This window comes from Anopheles funestus (genome assembly GCF_943734845.2).
Source record: "Anopheles funestus chromosome X unlocalized genomic scaffold, idAnoFuneDA-416_04 X_unloc_1, whole genome shotgun sequence".
Taxonomy (NCBI): domain Eukaryota; kingdom Metazoa; phylum Arthropoda; class Insecta; order Diptera; family Culicidae; genus Anopheles; species Anopheles funestus.
Window position 1 is genome coordinate 1 of NW_026045038.1, and position 17,775 is coordinate 17,775.

Consider the following 17,775-nt stretch of genomic DNA (forward strand, 5'->3'; position numbering starts at 1 on the left):
AATCCATTTTCCATCAACTTTGACCAAAATCATCCATTTTCCATAAACTTTGACCAAAATTGTCCATTTTCCATCAACTTTGACCAAAATCATCAATTTTCTACCAACTTTGACCAAAATCATCCATTTTCCATCAACTTTGACCAAAATCATCAATTTTCTACCAACTTTGACCAAAATCATCCATTTTCCATCAACTTTGACCAAAATCACCCTTTTTCCAACAACTTTGACCAACATAATCCATTTTCCATCAACTTTGACCATAATCATCCATTTTCCATCAACTTTGACCAAAATCATCCATTTTCCATCAACTTTGACCAAAATCATCCATTTTCCATCAACTTTGACCAAAATCATCCATTTTCCATCAACTTTGACCAAAATCATCCTTTTTCCATCAACTTTGAAAAAAATCATCCATTTTCCATCAACTTTGACCAAAATCATCTACTTTCCATCAACTTTTAAAAAAATCATCCATTTTCCATCAACTTTGACCAAAATCATCCATTTTCCATCAACTTTGAAAAAAATCATCCATTTTCCATCAACTTTGACCAAAATCATCCATTTTCCATCAAATTTGACCAAAATCATCCATTTTCCATCAACTTTGACCAAAATCATCCATTTTCCATCAACTTTGACCAAAATCATCCATTTTCCATCAACTTTGACCAAAATCATCCATTTTCCATCAACTTTGACCAAAATCATCCATTTTCCATCAACTTTGACCAAAATCATTCATTTTCCATCAACTTTGACCAAAATAATCCATTTTCCATCAACTTTGACCATAATCATCCATTTTCCATCAACTTTGACCAAAATCATCCATTTTTTACCAACTTTGACCAAAATCATCCATTTTCCATCAACTTTGACCAAAATCATCCTTTTTCCATCAACTTTGAAAAAAATCATCCATTTTCCATCAACTTTGACCAAAATCATATACTTTCCATCAACTTTTAAAAAAATCATCCATTTTCCATCAACTTTGACCAAAATCATCCATTTTTTACCAACTTTGACCAAAATCATCCATTTTCCATCAACTTTGACCAAAATCATCCTTTTTCCATCAACTTTGAAAAAAATCATCCATTTTCCATCAACTTTGACCAAAATCATATACTTTCCATCAACTTTTAAAAAAATCATCCATTTTCCATCAACTTTGACCAAAATCATCCATTTTCCATCAACTTTGACCAATATCATCCATTTTCCATCAACTTTGACCATAATCATCCATTTTCCATCAACTTTGACCAAAATCATCCATTTTCCATCAACTTTGACCAAAATCATCCATTTTCCATCAACTTTGACCAAAATAATCCATTTTCCATCAACTTTGACCAAAATCATCCATTTTCCATAAACTTTGACCAAAATTGTCCATTTTCCATCAACTTTGACCAAAATCATCAATTTTCTACCAACTTTGACCAAAATCATCCATTTTCCATCAACTTTGACCAAAATCATCAATTTTCTACCAACTTTGACCAAAATCATCCATTTTCCATCAACTTTGACCAAAATCATCCATTTTCCAACAACTTTGACCAACATCATCCATTTTCCATCAACTTTGACCATAATCATCCATTTTCCATCAACTTTGACCAAAATCATCCATTTTCCATCAACTTTGACCAAAATCATCCATTTTCCATCAACTTTGACCAAAATCATCCATTTTCCATCAACTTTGACCAAAATCATCCTTTTTCCATCAACTTTGAAAAAAATCATCCATTTTCCATCAACTTTGACCAAAATCATCTACTTTCCATCAACTTTTAAAAAAATCATCCATTTTCCATCAACTTTGACCAAAATCATCCATTTTCCATCAACTTTGAAAAAAATCATCCATTTTCCATCAACTTTGACCAAAATCATCCATTTTCCATCAAATTTGACCAAAATCATCCATTTTCCATCAACTTTGACCAAAATCATCCATTTTCCATCAACTTTGACCAAAATCATCCATTTTCCATCAACTTTTACCAAAATCATCCATTTTCCATCAACTTTGACCAAAATCATCCATTTTCCATCAACTTTGACCAAAATCATCCATTTTCCATCAACTTTGACCAAAATCATCCATTTTCCATCAACTTTGACCAAAATCATCCTTTTTCCATCAACTTTGAAAAAAATCATCCATTTTCCATCAACTTTGACCAAAATCATCTACTTTCCATCAACTTTTAAAAAAATCATCCATTTTCCATTAACTTTGACCAAAATCATCCATTTTCCATCAACTTTGAAAAAAATCATCCATTTTCCATCAACTTTGACCAAAATCATCCATTTTCCATCAACTTTGACCCAAATCATCAATTTTCTACCATTTTTCACCAAAATCATCCATTTTCCATCAACTTTGTCCAAAATCATCCATTTTCCATCAACTTTGACCAAAATCATCCATTTTTCCATCAACTTTGACCAAAATCATCCATTTTCCATCAACTTTGACCAATATCATCCATTTTCCATCAACTTTGACCAAAATCATCCATTTTTTACCAACTTTGACCAAAATCATCCATTTTCCATCAACTTTGACCAAAATCATCCATTTTCCATCAACTTTGACCAAAATCATCCATTTTTTACCAACTTTGACCAAAATCATCCATTTTCCATCAACTTTGACCAAAATCATCCATTTTCCATCAACTTTGACCAAAATCATCCATTTTCCATCAACTTTGACCAAAATCATCCATTTTCCATCAACTTTGACCAAAATCATCCATTTTCCATCAACTTTGACCAAAATCATCCATTTTCCATCAACTTTGACCAAAATCATCCATTTTTCCATCAACTTTGACCAAAATCATCCATTTTCTACCAACTTTTACCAAAATCATCAAGTTTTACCAAAAACAACTAACTTTGACCAAAATCATCCATTTTCCATAAACTTTGACCAAAATCATCCATTTTCCATCAACTTTGACCAAAATCATCCATTTTTTACCAACTTTGACCAAAATCATCCATTTTCCATCAACTTTGACCAAAATCATCCTTTTTCCATCAACTTTGAAAAAAATCATCCATTTTCCATCAACTTTGACCAAAATCATCTACTTTCCATCAACTTTTAAAAAAATCATCCATTTTCAATCAACTTCGACCAAAATCATCCATTTTCCATCAACTTTGACCAAAATCATCCATTTTCCATCAACTTTGACCAAAATCATCCATTTTCCATCAACTTTGACCATAATCATCCATTTTCCATCAACTTTGACCATAATCATCCATTTTCCATCAACTTTGACCAAAATCATCCATTTTCCATCAACTTTGACCAAAATAATCCATTTTCCATCAACTTTGACCAAAATCATCCATTTTCCATAAACTTTGACCAAAATCATCCATTTTCCATCAACTTTGACCAAAATCATCAATTTTCTACCAACTTTGACCAAAATCATCCATTTTCCATCAACTTTGACCAAAATCATCCATTTTCCATCAACTTTGACCAAAATCATCCATTTTCCATCAACTTTGACCAAAATCATCCTTTTTCCATCAACTTTGAAAAAAATCATCCATTTTCCATCAACTTTGACCAAAATCATCTACTTTCCATCAACTTTTAAAAAAAATCATCCATTTTCCATCAACTTTGACCAAAATCATCCATTTTCCATCAACTTTGAAAAAAATCATCCATTTTCCATCAACTTTGACCAAAATCATCCATTTTCCATCAACTTTGACCAAAATCATCAATTTTCTACCAACTTTCACCAAAATCATCCATTTTCCATCAACTTTGACCAAAATCATCCATTTTCCATCAACTTTGACCAAAATCATCCATTTTCCATCAACTTTGACCAAAATCATCCATTTTCCATCAACTTTGACCAAAATCATCCATTTTCCATCAACTTTGACCAAAATCATCCATTTAAAATCAACTTTGACCAAAATCATCCATTTTCCATCAACTTTGACCAAAATCATCCATTTTCTACCAACTTTCACCAAAATCATCCATTTTCCATCAACTTTGATCAAAATCATCCATTTTCCATCAACTTTGACCAAAATCATCCTTTTTCCATCAACTTTGAAAAAAATCATCCATTTTCCATCAACTTTGACCAAAATCATCTACTTTCCATCAACTTTGAAAAAAATCATCCATTTTCCATCAACTTTGACCAAAATCATCCATTTTCCATCAACTTTGACCAAAATCATCCATTTTCCATCACTTTGACCAAAATCATCCATTTTCCATCAACTTTGACCAAAATCATCAATTTTCTACCAACTTTCACCAAAATCATCCATTTTCCATCAACTTTGACCAAAATCATCCATTTTCCATCAACTTTGACCAAAATCATCCATTTTCCATCAACTTTGACCAAAATCATCCATTTTCCATCAACTTTGACCAAAATCATCCATTTTCCATCAACTTTGACCAAAATCATCCATTTAAAATCGGCTAAAGAGTAGAAAGAGCCCACAAGTTTTACGAGCGTGCAAGTTGCACGCAAAACAGCAAAAAGTACGCCCATCCCTAGGCCATCTTGGATTTCGAGCGGAGTGTAATGCGCATTGCATACACTAACGGCGTATAACGCTTAGAATTTGTAACGCTTGGAAATTCAAATAATTGGATATTCGACGGTTTATACCATTAATAATTATCTGAAACAGTGTGAAAAGTTTTTAATTATTTATCATATTATTTTATATTGAATAAGGTGGCGTTGTAATAAATTAAATTAAGCTAAATAATCAATTTAATTACAGCGGATCATCCTTTAAGGGTGTTTTGCAATGATCGAAAGGGTGCTGCGCTGCTTCTAGTTTAGTTAACTGCAACCTATTATTTTATCGCTCTTATTTATCAAACGCTTTTTGGTTAAATGATATTTAATTTAAAAAATGACAAATTTAGCTATAAAAATCTCTTGTCACGCTATTCATAAGATAAATACTCTTAAATGTCTGCATTGATTTGTATGACATTTTCTTTGTGTATTTTTTAGATATGAGATTATTAATATGTATAAGATAATATATGTGAAGCGTAAGCTTGGACATTAAATGTCGCTATACCAGCCGGTCACTTTTTATGTAAGAATCCACATGTTTGGCCTAGTGGCACATAATTAAATAAAATGAGGTTGAATGTGTTTTATTTTAGATTCATCGATTACGGCAGCATCAGAGCTTTTGAGGGATTTTCTCTGAAGAGGTCTTGGCCTGTCATTTATGGTGTTTGTTGCACAATCGTGTAAATCGGAAATTATTTAAAAAGTGAGAGGTAAAACACATTTAGCCCTGGAAAATGTCTTGTGAAATTTGTACACTTCAGCATCTTGAGGCTGACAGTACGATCAAAGCCGTAATCATGAATTTTAAATAAGTAATGTAATACACAGTGAATTTTACAAAACGATAGTAGCAGCAGTAGGAAGGACCGTTGTTATTAATGCACAGTGAGATGCTTTTTTATAAATCTCCGTCATGGAAAATAAATGCACTGATAAGCACTGCGTATCCGTATTATAGACCAACATCACTACTTCCTCCATTAAAATTCATTTGTAGAGGGCAAAGCTAGCCTAGTCAGGACTGACCCAGGTCAGACAGTAAAAAACAGTACAGTAAAAAAATAATTTTAGGGTCGACTTTTTAGCTTGAATCCTTTTTGTTTTAAATGCTTCCATGTTGTGCTTTTGCTCGTTGGACAGATTACACTACACATACTTTTAATATTAGGTGTTAATTGATAATCATTTATTATCAGCTTTTCTTATTTTTTTTTCTTCGGTTAGAACGGCCTGGTCGTATCAAGACTTGTTTTACCACGTAACAGGATAGTCAGTTTTTGGATAGTCCGGATGAGATTTGAAGCCTGGTTCTGTCAACCGGCGCCGTTTATCACATACACCACCGGGCAGCCCCATCTTTTTTTAAATTATTATTATTGTATTTTATTTATTGCATTAACACATTTCATTGTATTTTTCAACCAATTTCCATTAGCCTACGATTTTAAGAACATTTTCCTTGATTGGGGCCAAGCAAGGCGTGACGATTTTTTAATTGTTTCTTGAATGTTTACCATTATACAATGCATTTATCAATTAGTATGTGTTGGCAGTGCAATGCATTATGCAATGCATTTATCAAGTAGTATGTGCTGGCAGTGCGAAATGAGTGCAGCAAATAATTAGTCATTAGTAATGATTTTCAAGCTTTGGTAAGATTTTCGTATTTAAGATACAATAATCTTAAAGGTACTGGCCTTCTTGCACTTATAGCTACCACTCCTGAATGGACAGTTTTGCAACAATGCAGTGGCCTGGATGGGATCTGTTAGCGTTTTTTTATAGGGAAAATTACAGCCGGTACTTCTAAACAGGCCGTTCCTTTCCCTATGATCAAATTAACGCTTAAACAAAAAACATGGATAGCAACTTTCAGACCGAATTTTTAAATTGCAAAACATGAAAAAGTAATTTAGAAACATGCATCGCTTTAAACTTTCTAGGTGTGAATTTAGATTATTTTTTTACAGCTTTAGTACATAGGCTCTACTATCGTGTTAATCTCGAAATTATTGGTACAGAACTAGGGTATTAATCTTATCATATTAATCAGTGACAAAGGTGACTGTTAGACTGACAGACTGTTTCGGCTGGTCGCACCAGTTCATGCTCAATTGCTGATTTTGGCCATGCATTTATTAAATAGCGTTTTATCCATTTCATTCATTTATCGCATTCAAACACTCTAAGAAAAACTGCTTGAATTTCAAATACGAAAAAGTTTAACAAAATAGATACCAAACATGGGATCTCAAGTAAAATGTTGGAAATTTTAATCCCGGTGACTATATTTCGTTTACCGGTCGCTGTGGATGTTCAGAGTGATTTGATTCTTCGGTCATTCGGAAAGGAATTATCAACACATTTAATTGCATTTGTCACATAAGAGCGAAAGCTAAAAACTTGTCGAAAAGGAAATCTAATTTTTTAACACGTTCAGAATGTTGTAGTAGTTATCATAGTTGTAGCTCAAATAATATTTTAAGTTTTATCGCTGTTCTTGCACCCTAAACAAGAAGTACCTACCTAGCTAGGACTTTTAACTTTCCTCTCGGTGGGACACTAAATAACAAGCAACCTTCAAAGAGGACAATAAAAGGTGGGTTTATTGAACATTCATACATGTTCGCATGGTTCTCATGAAATTAATCAAATTTTGAAGAGATACAAAAAAACAATGTTCACATGATTTGTGTAAAATGCAATGCAAACGTACTTGCATATTTTTTTATATTTTTCTCCAAAATGTTGCTCGAGTTATAACATCATAACTATTGTTTTCCATACCATTACTACAGTGCTATAAGCTTCCGCACTCCAAATTTCTGGGTTTTTGCTATCCCTCCAAAGATTGGTTTTTGATGAGTTTTATCGTGCGAGTAGCTCCACTTATTTCATTTTTTTTTGTTAATTTGATCTTTTATATTTAATTTTAATTTGAACCATGAATTTAATTCACTGTTACTTTCTTCGGTGTATGTTTCACTGTTTTTTTTTATTTAAATATTTTATTGATATTTCCTGCACCTTTAATCACTTGAAAAACTATCTTTGGCATGTGGTGAACCAAATTTTTCAGTATTCGATATACTAAATACTCCCATGCTTCGGAAACAGCTACTTTTAGTTATCTTGTTGGAGCACGTCCTTTTTCCTGAGATTTTTCAAATAAATAGTACTAAACAGCTTGTTAGCACGGCATTACTGTTGAAGAGATTCATTTTACACGGCGTAAAAGTTAAATTTATTTTTGCTCTCGAAAAAAATCCTATCCACGCCATTATCGACTCTTCACCGAAATTTTATTTGGAAAAGAATTGAGGATGTTTCCTAAGATCTTGCCAATAGCCATTTAGCCCAACTGGAACATCAAGGTAAAAATTTTCGTGAGAAATGATCACTTGTAGTTGGTATATCTCCACTACAATTTTTCTTTATCATTAAATTATCACGATAATCATACCGTGTTCCTCTAACGTGCCCCGTTTTTCTTTGCGTAAGTCACTCGTAGTTGTTTGTGTACCAGTGTCAAATTTGGAATCCCATTCAATGTAGAACGAATTACATTCGTATTGTTTTTTAAAACAGTGCGAATAGTTTCGCTGTATACTGGTAAGCACAGTTGTTGCGACGAAATCGTTCGACGCGCCTGTCGGGCGAAACAGGCCGAAGCAGGCTCCGGCGAGATCGGAGATCGTCAAATCAAATAAAACCACCAGTGAGTAAAGAAGTCAGTGAGAACCAGTAAAGATCCAGAAGTCAGTGAGATTGAGATAGCAGAAAGGGGCGAGAAATGTAAGAAATAGTATAACAGATCGAAGGAAATATAAAACTCAGTTTCAGAACCGCACATAAGCGGTTACAGAAAATCAAACCTATAACAGTGATAATTTTATTTCTGCGAGTGAAACGGTTGATCGGTTGCCAAATTCAGAATACGTCTTTTGTCCCTCGGGCGTAGTTTCGATTTTCTTTGGTTTCGTTTTGCTAAACCATAATTGGCAGGATCTTTTAAGTAATTTCTAATTACTTTATCCGATCTACCGATTCGCGTTGGAATTTCTCATAATGAAACAGATTGAAACAGATTTGTGCCTAAACACTTCAACCATGCTCTATTCTTTTTCGTTTACCGCAGTACTTTAAGTCATATTGACATTTTTTCCAAGAATTTTCCAGGTGATGAAAGGTACAGAAAATGCAACAAAATATTTAAAAACAATAAAACCGTATGGAAAAAATATCAACAAATTAAATATACTAACAAAAATAACAAAAAAAATAATATGTATAAAATTGATCAAAAATGTGATAAATTCCTCTTTTTTAATAACTTAATAATTTAATAACTTAATAAATTTAATAATAAAATTCCTATATTGACGAACAAATTATCCTTTGAAATAGCGAAACCCAAGAAATTTGGGGTGCGGCCATAGAAACTGATAGCACTGTATATGGACTCTATTAAAACAATTTTAAATAATGAATTTAAAATTACCAAAAATCACTTTTTATGAAATTTATATGAATATTTATCACATTTTGATTTTTAATCACTATTGTTTACTATGTAAAATTTATCATTGAAGTTTTTATGACTTTTGTAAAAACGTTAATCAAAATATGTGTATGTTGTAGATGGTGAACATTTCGAAATGAATTGTACTATGCGTCTTACGATAATTTTGTTGTTCCGTTCAACTATCGCGGAAGCAGGGCAGGACGAATTTAGGCAATCGCACAACGCCGCTAAAATATTCAAATAGTATGAACGAGCAAATGCATAAGCACAATCTGACCTGTTTTACAAAACATGCTTAGACTATCGTGGAGTACTCATTTCATTACTCAGGAGAAAATATTATGGATGAACTAGATGCGATTTATTAAAATATATAAATTTCTTTTTTAATTATTTAACGAACAATTAGGCCGTTTTTCTTTGATTAAGTATTACTGATACGAATTAGCTAAAGACTAAATAGGTCTAAAAATTCGTATAAATTCTTAATATCATTTTCTTACGCTTTTCAATAATATGAGTTAATAGAACGGTCAACAAAATTAAAATTATGTATCTTTTTACTCGTAGAATTTATTACTCAAATGTTAAAACCATGTGCAACTTATCTGCTACAGGAACTGACGCTGCATTTTATATATCCTTGCTCGCTTCCAACCGGTAATCGTGCACTGCTTAAACTGCGCAATGTGACCGTTCGTTTCATTTCTAGTGATGCGCTTGCGCTAAGGGTCAAGTTCAAGTTCAAGTTCAAAGAGGAAAAAGGACAGGTAGCTATTTTTTGAGGGAAAGGCAGACAATGTACTTGTTAACAAATACGGCTATAGTCAGAGGGAAAAGGATAGCCATTATGACCTTCCCAACCAGCCAAACTAACATGCTTTCTCGCTTTGGCAGGTTTGATTGTTCATAAGACAGAACGAGAAGGTTTGTTGATATGGCTAGTTGGGTTTTTGCTACAGAGCCGGTTCGGTGTAAGATCCGTATCAAGTTCAATGTGTCTTGGCTAATGTGTCTTGGCTAACGTGTCTTGGCTAAAGTGTTTTGGCTAATGTGTCTTGGCTAATGTGTCTCGACTAAAATGTCTTGGCTAGTGTGTCTCGACTAAGGTGTCTTGGCTAGTGTGTCTCGACTAACGTGTCTTGGCTAGTGTGTCTCGACTAAGGTGTCTTGGCTAATGTGTCTCGACTAAAGTGTCTTGGCTAGTGTGTCTCGACTAAGGTGTCTTGGCTAGTGTGTCTCGACTAAGGTGTCTTGGCTAATGTGGCTAAAAAGGATCTATTTAGCCAGGCAAAAATATCGAGATCACAGGTACCTTTGAAAAAAATTGTTATTTACCGTAATGGAGGTGCCTGGTCCTTAAGCCAGGTATTGTAACAACATCTAAAGATATACACTGGTATTATAGTTCAATCGAGTTCATTGGATGCAAACTAACAATTATATCATTTGCAAAACTTATATTTAATGTATCTAATACAGCCATAACTTCTCCAAGCCTTGCACTGTCCTGTGAATCGCTATCAGAACTCAGATCCTGATGTTGCTGATCATGCGACCGTGTGGTCATACTAATGCTTGCAAATTTGTTTCAATATTTGATTTAGTAACAAAAAAAAACGTTTTAACATCTGGAAAGTCAGACTCGTTCTTAGTTTTCAACCTTGTAAGTAGCGAAATTGAACTGATTAATGGATCAGATGAATAGAGAGCGTTCATAAAAATATCCTTTAGTTTGAGAATTCTTGAACATTTTCTAGCATGCTCTCGTCTGTCTCTTCTGTAAAATTTGTGACAGCTTTCGGCTGCTTCTTCTCCCAATACCCCAATTGGTGCTGGTGCATGCATGACAATTTCATCGACATGGGCTAGAACTTTGTGAACAGTAGAAGGCATTTTATATCAATTATAATCTCTAAAAACGCATCCAGCAACGTAACGGAGAAATTTCAAAGTTCAAATTTTCAGGTTTAGCACAAAATCCATTTTCCACTTCATTAAAGTTATTCATCTGGCTTGGCTTAGCGCCACATATACAACAAGTTTGCATTGATGGAGTATTAGTAACATAGGCTAACACTTTCCCATCTATCAGACTCATATAAAAATTAAAAGACACTATCACTTCAACTGTATCAGTTAAGCATATTTTCAGAGGCATTATGCCCATAATTTGATCATAAATTTCTTTTACACTCTCTAACATTTTTTCTTTTGTTTCTTTAACAAATTCTACTCCAATTGGTCACTGGATCCATCAATTCCCCAAGAACATAGTAACATATTTATTGCACAGTTTGATATTTCGCGTTAGGATTCTCTAGGGCTTGAAAATTAACACTAGCCTTAGTTTCACTCACACTGATGAATTCGTCACTTGTTGCAGATTTTTTTAAAACTTATATGCAATCATAAGAAGGAAACTTTTTTTTAATACCTCATAAATATTCGCATATTGAGATTGGGTAAAACCATTGCCTATAAAACATGATAATCCTTCTTCATGAGTATCAGCTGTTTCATTGATATCAAAAACATTCACAAGATGTTTTGGTTGCATTTTTCTTTACGTGCAAAACTCCGCACTGTGTACAATTCTTTTTCTACATTACCGTTTATATCACTACTACACTCAACAGCAACACGACGACGCTTATTCCGCAAGCACAAATCATTAAACTTTTCATTTGGTCGACCTGCTTGAGATTGATCGTTAGTGTATTCACTAATATCAAATTATGTTTCCAGTCACAACCTGGATTACTTCAAAAAACGCAGCTTGCTTCTTCTGTTCTTTTCAAAACTCTTTTGAATAGAATATATTATATTATTCAATTTATGCGAAACCTTTTTTATCTCACTTTATTCAATGCTAACTTTATTTTGAATAAATTTCAGGGCCGAGTTAAGATTCCAAGCTAAATTTTTGTCACTATGAAAATGTTGATAGATATCGTTGTAGGTAATCGACACCACCTTGACACTTTAAAGATATTTGTTTGAATGAACTGCGTAATTTTTTATGCATCTATATACACACACGAAAAATAATGCATAACTGGGCAGATAAGTAGATATGATGACGCCTTGTTGAGATGCCGGTTTACTTTTTATTACGCGTTACAGATACGGATTATACCTCATACTTCTAATGGAATCATATCTGATATAGAACTCCTTCAAATATTGTTAGAACTCTACTCCGGGCATACCATTAAACTTTATGTGTTACCCTAAAGTATGTAAGCAGGTACTTATGTGCATCTGTTGACTGCCAGCCCACTACAAAAAGCGCAGTTAACCACACTAGGAACACACGTATCTGGATATAACACAAAATACGGAACACTACTATAAATAGAGTACAAGTTGAGAAAATATCAAGAATTATACCTTAAAAAAGGAAAGGCGAAACAAAAGAAAATGATAAATATTTTCAGACTAAATCGCTGTAACAAAATCGATGTCTGATGGGGACGCCCAGTACTTTATGTACCCGGTCTCAAAAAAGTTAGTTTAAAAAAACTGTCATAAAAATCGCGTTCGCAAACTTTCGCACAATATCTCTTTACTACATGAAAGTACACATGTTACACTATTATGGGGTACTAATGAGAGGACGCAAATCGACAAAACTCCCAGAATGGTTTCAAGTCAAAGTTTAAAAACATGATATTTTTCACGGACTTTTTGCAAACAGTTTCAAAATTTAAGCTTAAATTCTGCACAAATCAGAAACATGAACATATATGCATAAACAATATTGAATTTTCATTCTAAATCACAAAAAATATCAAAATCGATTGCGTATTTAATAAATTACATTGCTTTAAAGTTTGCCAAAAAAAACATGATTTTTTCACAAATCTTGACTTTGACAGCCTCGTTCTCAGAAACCCGAGAGACTTGATTTTTTTTTATTTTTCTTAGTGTAATCTTGTTAAAAACCGTATTTGGTTTGCCACTAGTTGGAAGATGTTTTTTTTTATTTCTTCCTGCAGATGGCCAACGTGCAATGTTTAATTAGCTGCCAACAAAAAAAATGCATCAGTAACGATTACAAGTGAATAGAAACACATGAATAGGATACATTTGATGCTTAAGAACTTGTGTAAAACCATATACACAATTACAATATTTAGTATAAAATAAACCAAATCCGCTAGTGGTCAGTTGCACAACTGGGATTCCAGCACGAACCTTTGCTTTGTTATTTCAAAAGCATCGAGAGTCCGATACCGATATGATAAATATGTATATTACAGTTCTTTGCTGCAATTGCTGTTTCTGTGCTGTTGCCGCGTTACGAAATCGGCCTTACATATCGTTTACCTCATTGTATAAATAATATATTCAGGCAGAATTTCAATCTATCAGCCAGCTAAATCGATGGTCTGATCATTGATCGTTTGCTCATATTTTTGTTATTTGTATTTGCGTATGTATTTCTTTTAACTGTTTCACCTGTATGGTTTAACAACGTAGCGTATAAGCTAAACTTATACACTAAAATATATACCTATATACATATTAAGCGGGAGTAAGAAAAGTGGGAGGATGGGATAGCTGTGATCAGAGAGAATATGTCGCTGTGTCAGTATTTACTAGCTAAGTATTATTTCAAAAATATTTCCTCCATTTAGTGACTACACTGCGGCACCATTGAATGCTTGATAATTAATGTTTTAACGGAAATGGAAAGAAAAAAAATAAAACAACAAAGGCCATAACAATACACATATTAAAAGCATAATCTTGCCAAAATACGAATAAATCGTGCGTATTAAAAGTTTATGCAAAGAAAAAAAGTTTGACCGCTTTAATGAGATTTGAACTTGATACGGATCTCGTTCTGTCTTATGAACAATCAAACCTGCGAAAGCGAGAAAGCATGTTAGTTTGGCTGGTTGGGAAGGTCATAATGGCTATCCTTTTCCCTCTGACTATAGCCGTATTTGTTTACAAGTACATTGTCTGCCTTTCCCTCAAAAAATAGCTATCTGTCCTTTTTCCTCTTTGAACTTGAACTTGAACTTGACCTTTAGCGCAAAGTTATCCATCACTAGAAATGAAACGAACGGTCACATTGCGCAGTTTAAGCAGTGCACGATTACCAGTCGGAATAAATTTTACGTGTCAAAAGATACATAATTTTAATTTTAATGTCCGTTCTACTCGCTCATATTATTGAAAAACGTAAGATAATAATATTATGAATTTGTATGAATTTTTAGACCTGCTTAGACATTAATTAATTCGTATTAGTAATATTTAATCAAAGCAAAACGACCTAATTGTTCGTTAAACAATAAAAAAAGAAATTAATATTTTAATAAAAAATAAATGAGTACTCCACGGTAGCCTAAGCCTGTTTTGTAAAACAGGTCAGATTGTTGTAGCTCCTTCATGCTATTTGAGTATTTTAGCGGCGTTGTGGGAACGTCGTGCCGTCCTTCCGCGATGATTGAATGGAAAAACCAAACTATCATAAAACGCCTAAGAAGATCACGCACGATCCTTCTGGTCCTTCTGGTACTAAAGCTTCTATACCATTAAAACCCAAGTTTGTAGGCGAAGGTATCAATGTTTACAGTCGTTTTCGCTAACCTGTAGGACATGGTACCGGTTCCGTGGAATGACGAACGGAACTTAAGAGTTTTGAAACCTTCACTACTATTTTGCTCGTTAGTCAGATCAGGTTACGAGTGAGCATTGAGAATATTGTTTGATGCTCATTGAATACATGACAAAGCTACGATGTTCGCAACCACATTTTTCTCTTAGAGACCCTTCAACGTACAATTAAATTACCACACACCCAATACCCGATTCAATTCTAATCGCCGGCAATAAGCCGTAAACACTGGCCATAAACCAAAAAACATTTTTACACCGTACCCATCATCGGACACGCGAATTATTATGGAAAAACATTGCTTGTCGTCATTATGTCAATAGTTTTGTCGCACATCGCTAACTCTCCCTGGACTGCTAATTTACGATCTATAAAAGAGTTCTGGTAAAACCTTAAACATAGCAAATAGTTTTCTCAAACGATTGCCTTATCAAAAATTAGGATAAAAGAATTACCTTCAAACCAAAAATCAGTGGTGGGGTCCTGAAACAAATTTTGTAGTCTTTGCAGAATGAAAGTGCTTCTGAAATTGATGGGACGAGAAACATTGCAAATGACAATAGATTTTCATCAGCATAGAAGTGCAAAATTGTAATGCGAAACATTAACGTTTGCGTTAACATTTGTTTTGTTTGTTGTAATTAACACGTTGTGTGAAATGTCGATCATTTTTGATAGACAATGATATTACCGTGGACAGTGATATTAACGTGGTTGTCATTTAGAAAAGGTTGAACAAAAAACCATAACAAACGAGTCAAAAAAAATCCAATTATATTCCGAAAGAAAGAAAACTAATGTATGTAGTTGTGTACGAAATTCAAAATTATTCAAATATTCAATACAGCCTGAATTATTACAGCTTTAAGATGAAAAAGTCCCAATCCCCATACAAAATGTATGGCATACCCGGGTATGCTGGTCGTAGACTTGAGGGTGTAAATTTGGTCGTTGACACTACGGTTAATTTATGAGATAAGCTAGGGAGAGGATCAACCAAATCAAAAAATCATAGAGTGTTACTCGTACGAAAATTCGTACGAGTTTGATTAGTTAGTTGAATCTAATAATCGTCAACTCTGCAACCGGATTTCCGGGGTATGATTTTGATTTTCAAACTTGAAAAACTTTTTACAGGGAAGTCCTCATCAAATACACAGATTAAAGAAAATCAACAGGTCTTGTTTTTCTGAATAGCGAATAGGCTTTCGATAAAATTTGGCATCAAGGACTGTTACACTAATTAATTAACTTCATAATTTTCATCAAAATAATTGAATCGTTGTTTAAACCTTTCACGACCTAGGGAAATATTTTTCCCATCTACAAGAATCGTTACCGATTGTTCAATTATTATTGTAACAATGTTTTCGAAACGAAATACCAAAATTAAACGTATGTGAAAGGCGGCTAATGTCTTTCTGAACGAATAAAGAAAAACTTTAAAATATTATTGTGCCAAAAAACATACATGCGTTTTGTGTGACATCCATTTGACCTTCACAAGCGCACGTAATTGTTTCGTGGAAAACCATAAATATCTATGTATTTTACTTTTCTGCGATGTATTATAATGCAATTTGTATTAGAAAGCAATACAAAAAAATACCGATCCAAAAAATCAAACTCAAAATAAAAGTCATATTACTGTTATGGTCCATAAGAAAACATATTTCCTTTAAATCATAGAAAACTTACACATCTTGCCATGTTTTTCTGGGGGTATTCTCTTATTATCCACCCCCTGTAGCTAAAATATTATGTTGTATTAGCTAATTAGTCTTTGATTGCTTATGGTCGTGAAGTAGTGAACGAGACTCTCAGAAGTATAAATACACCAATGGACCTAATCGCCGTTTAGGCAACAAAATAAATAAATTAGAATGTTTCTAGTGAGGCGGGACGAATGGGAATTTTAGGATCCTGGATGCCATGAACATAATGGAAGCATGAATCTACATATTTGTCCCATGGCTTCAGTTATAAGCATTTTCACTCAAACCAATCAACGACTTAATCAGGTTCGAGGATTAATTCGAACAGGCAATAACCGCATTGCGCATCAATCTATTATTTGAATACTCCATGATAACTAGGAGAGAGTAAAGAGAGGCATAGAATTTTAATTGAACGAAAAATCAAATACCATAACATGATCTGAATTACAACGTTAAGTAGACCTGGGTTAGAAACTTACTCCTTAATATACGTAGAATATTTTAGTTTAAAATATAAAATTATATCGTGTAAATATAAATATCTAAATCTATAACAAATCCTTCGCGAATACACGCAGAATCGTAGGATACATTTGGTACACTTTACAGTTTAACTGTTAAGTCGAGCTCATAAAATCATGTTATATAATTATATATATAATCATGTATAAAAATTCAGAAATACTCATTATGAAACTTAATTACAAAAATTACGAGCATTTTAACCTCATATTTTCACATTACTTTAATACTTTTATTAATGCTTAATAATAATTAATTAATTAATTAATCAATTAATTATATAATTCATTAATTAATGAATTAAACACATCGTCATTTATTTATTTTTTATCTGTTTAAAAAATTTGGCATCTATTCTGTATTACTGATCAATTAATCTATTTTTCGTTATAATTTATTAACAACCTTTTCGCTGAAATTCTTATTAAATCTTAAAAAACCAAAATATTTTATCATTTCTAACCGCCATATGATGAGATTAATTCAAATTCCAAGCGTTATACAAAAAAAATGAAGCATTTCGCAACGCTTCGGCAAAACGCCTGTATCTATGCAACGCGCATTCGTTTTCAATACAACTTTCAATATGGCGGAGCAATGGTCCAACCTGGGAACCACCTACCAACTTGTGGGCTCTTTCTACTCTTTAGCCTTAAAATCAACTTTGACCAAAATCATCCATTTTCCATCAACTTTGACCAAAATCATCAATTTTCTACCAACTTTCAC

The 17,775-nt window shown here is 33.2% G+C and overlaps 1 long non-coding RNA gene across 1 annotated transcript; it reads left to right on the forward strand.

Annotated features, from left to right (window-relative positions):
• Window positions 1-8,964: 8,964 nt before the first annotated feature.
• On the forward strand, window positions 8,965-13,601 carry LOC125772714 (uncharacterized). The gene is made up of 2 exons (XR_007419584.1): window positions 8,965-10,224; window positions 10,337-13,601. It is a non-coding gene; the product is annotated as an uncharacterized LOC125772714 (long non-coding RNA).
• The last annotated feature ends 4,174 nt before the right edge of the window (window positions 13,602-17,775 follow it).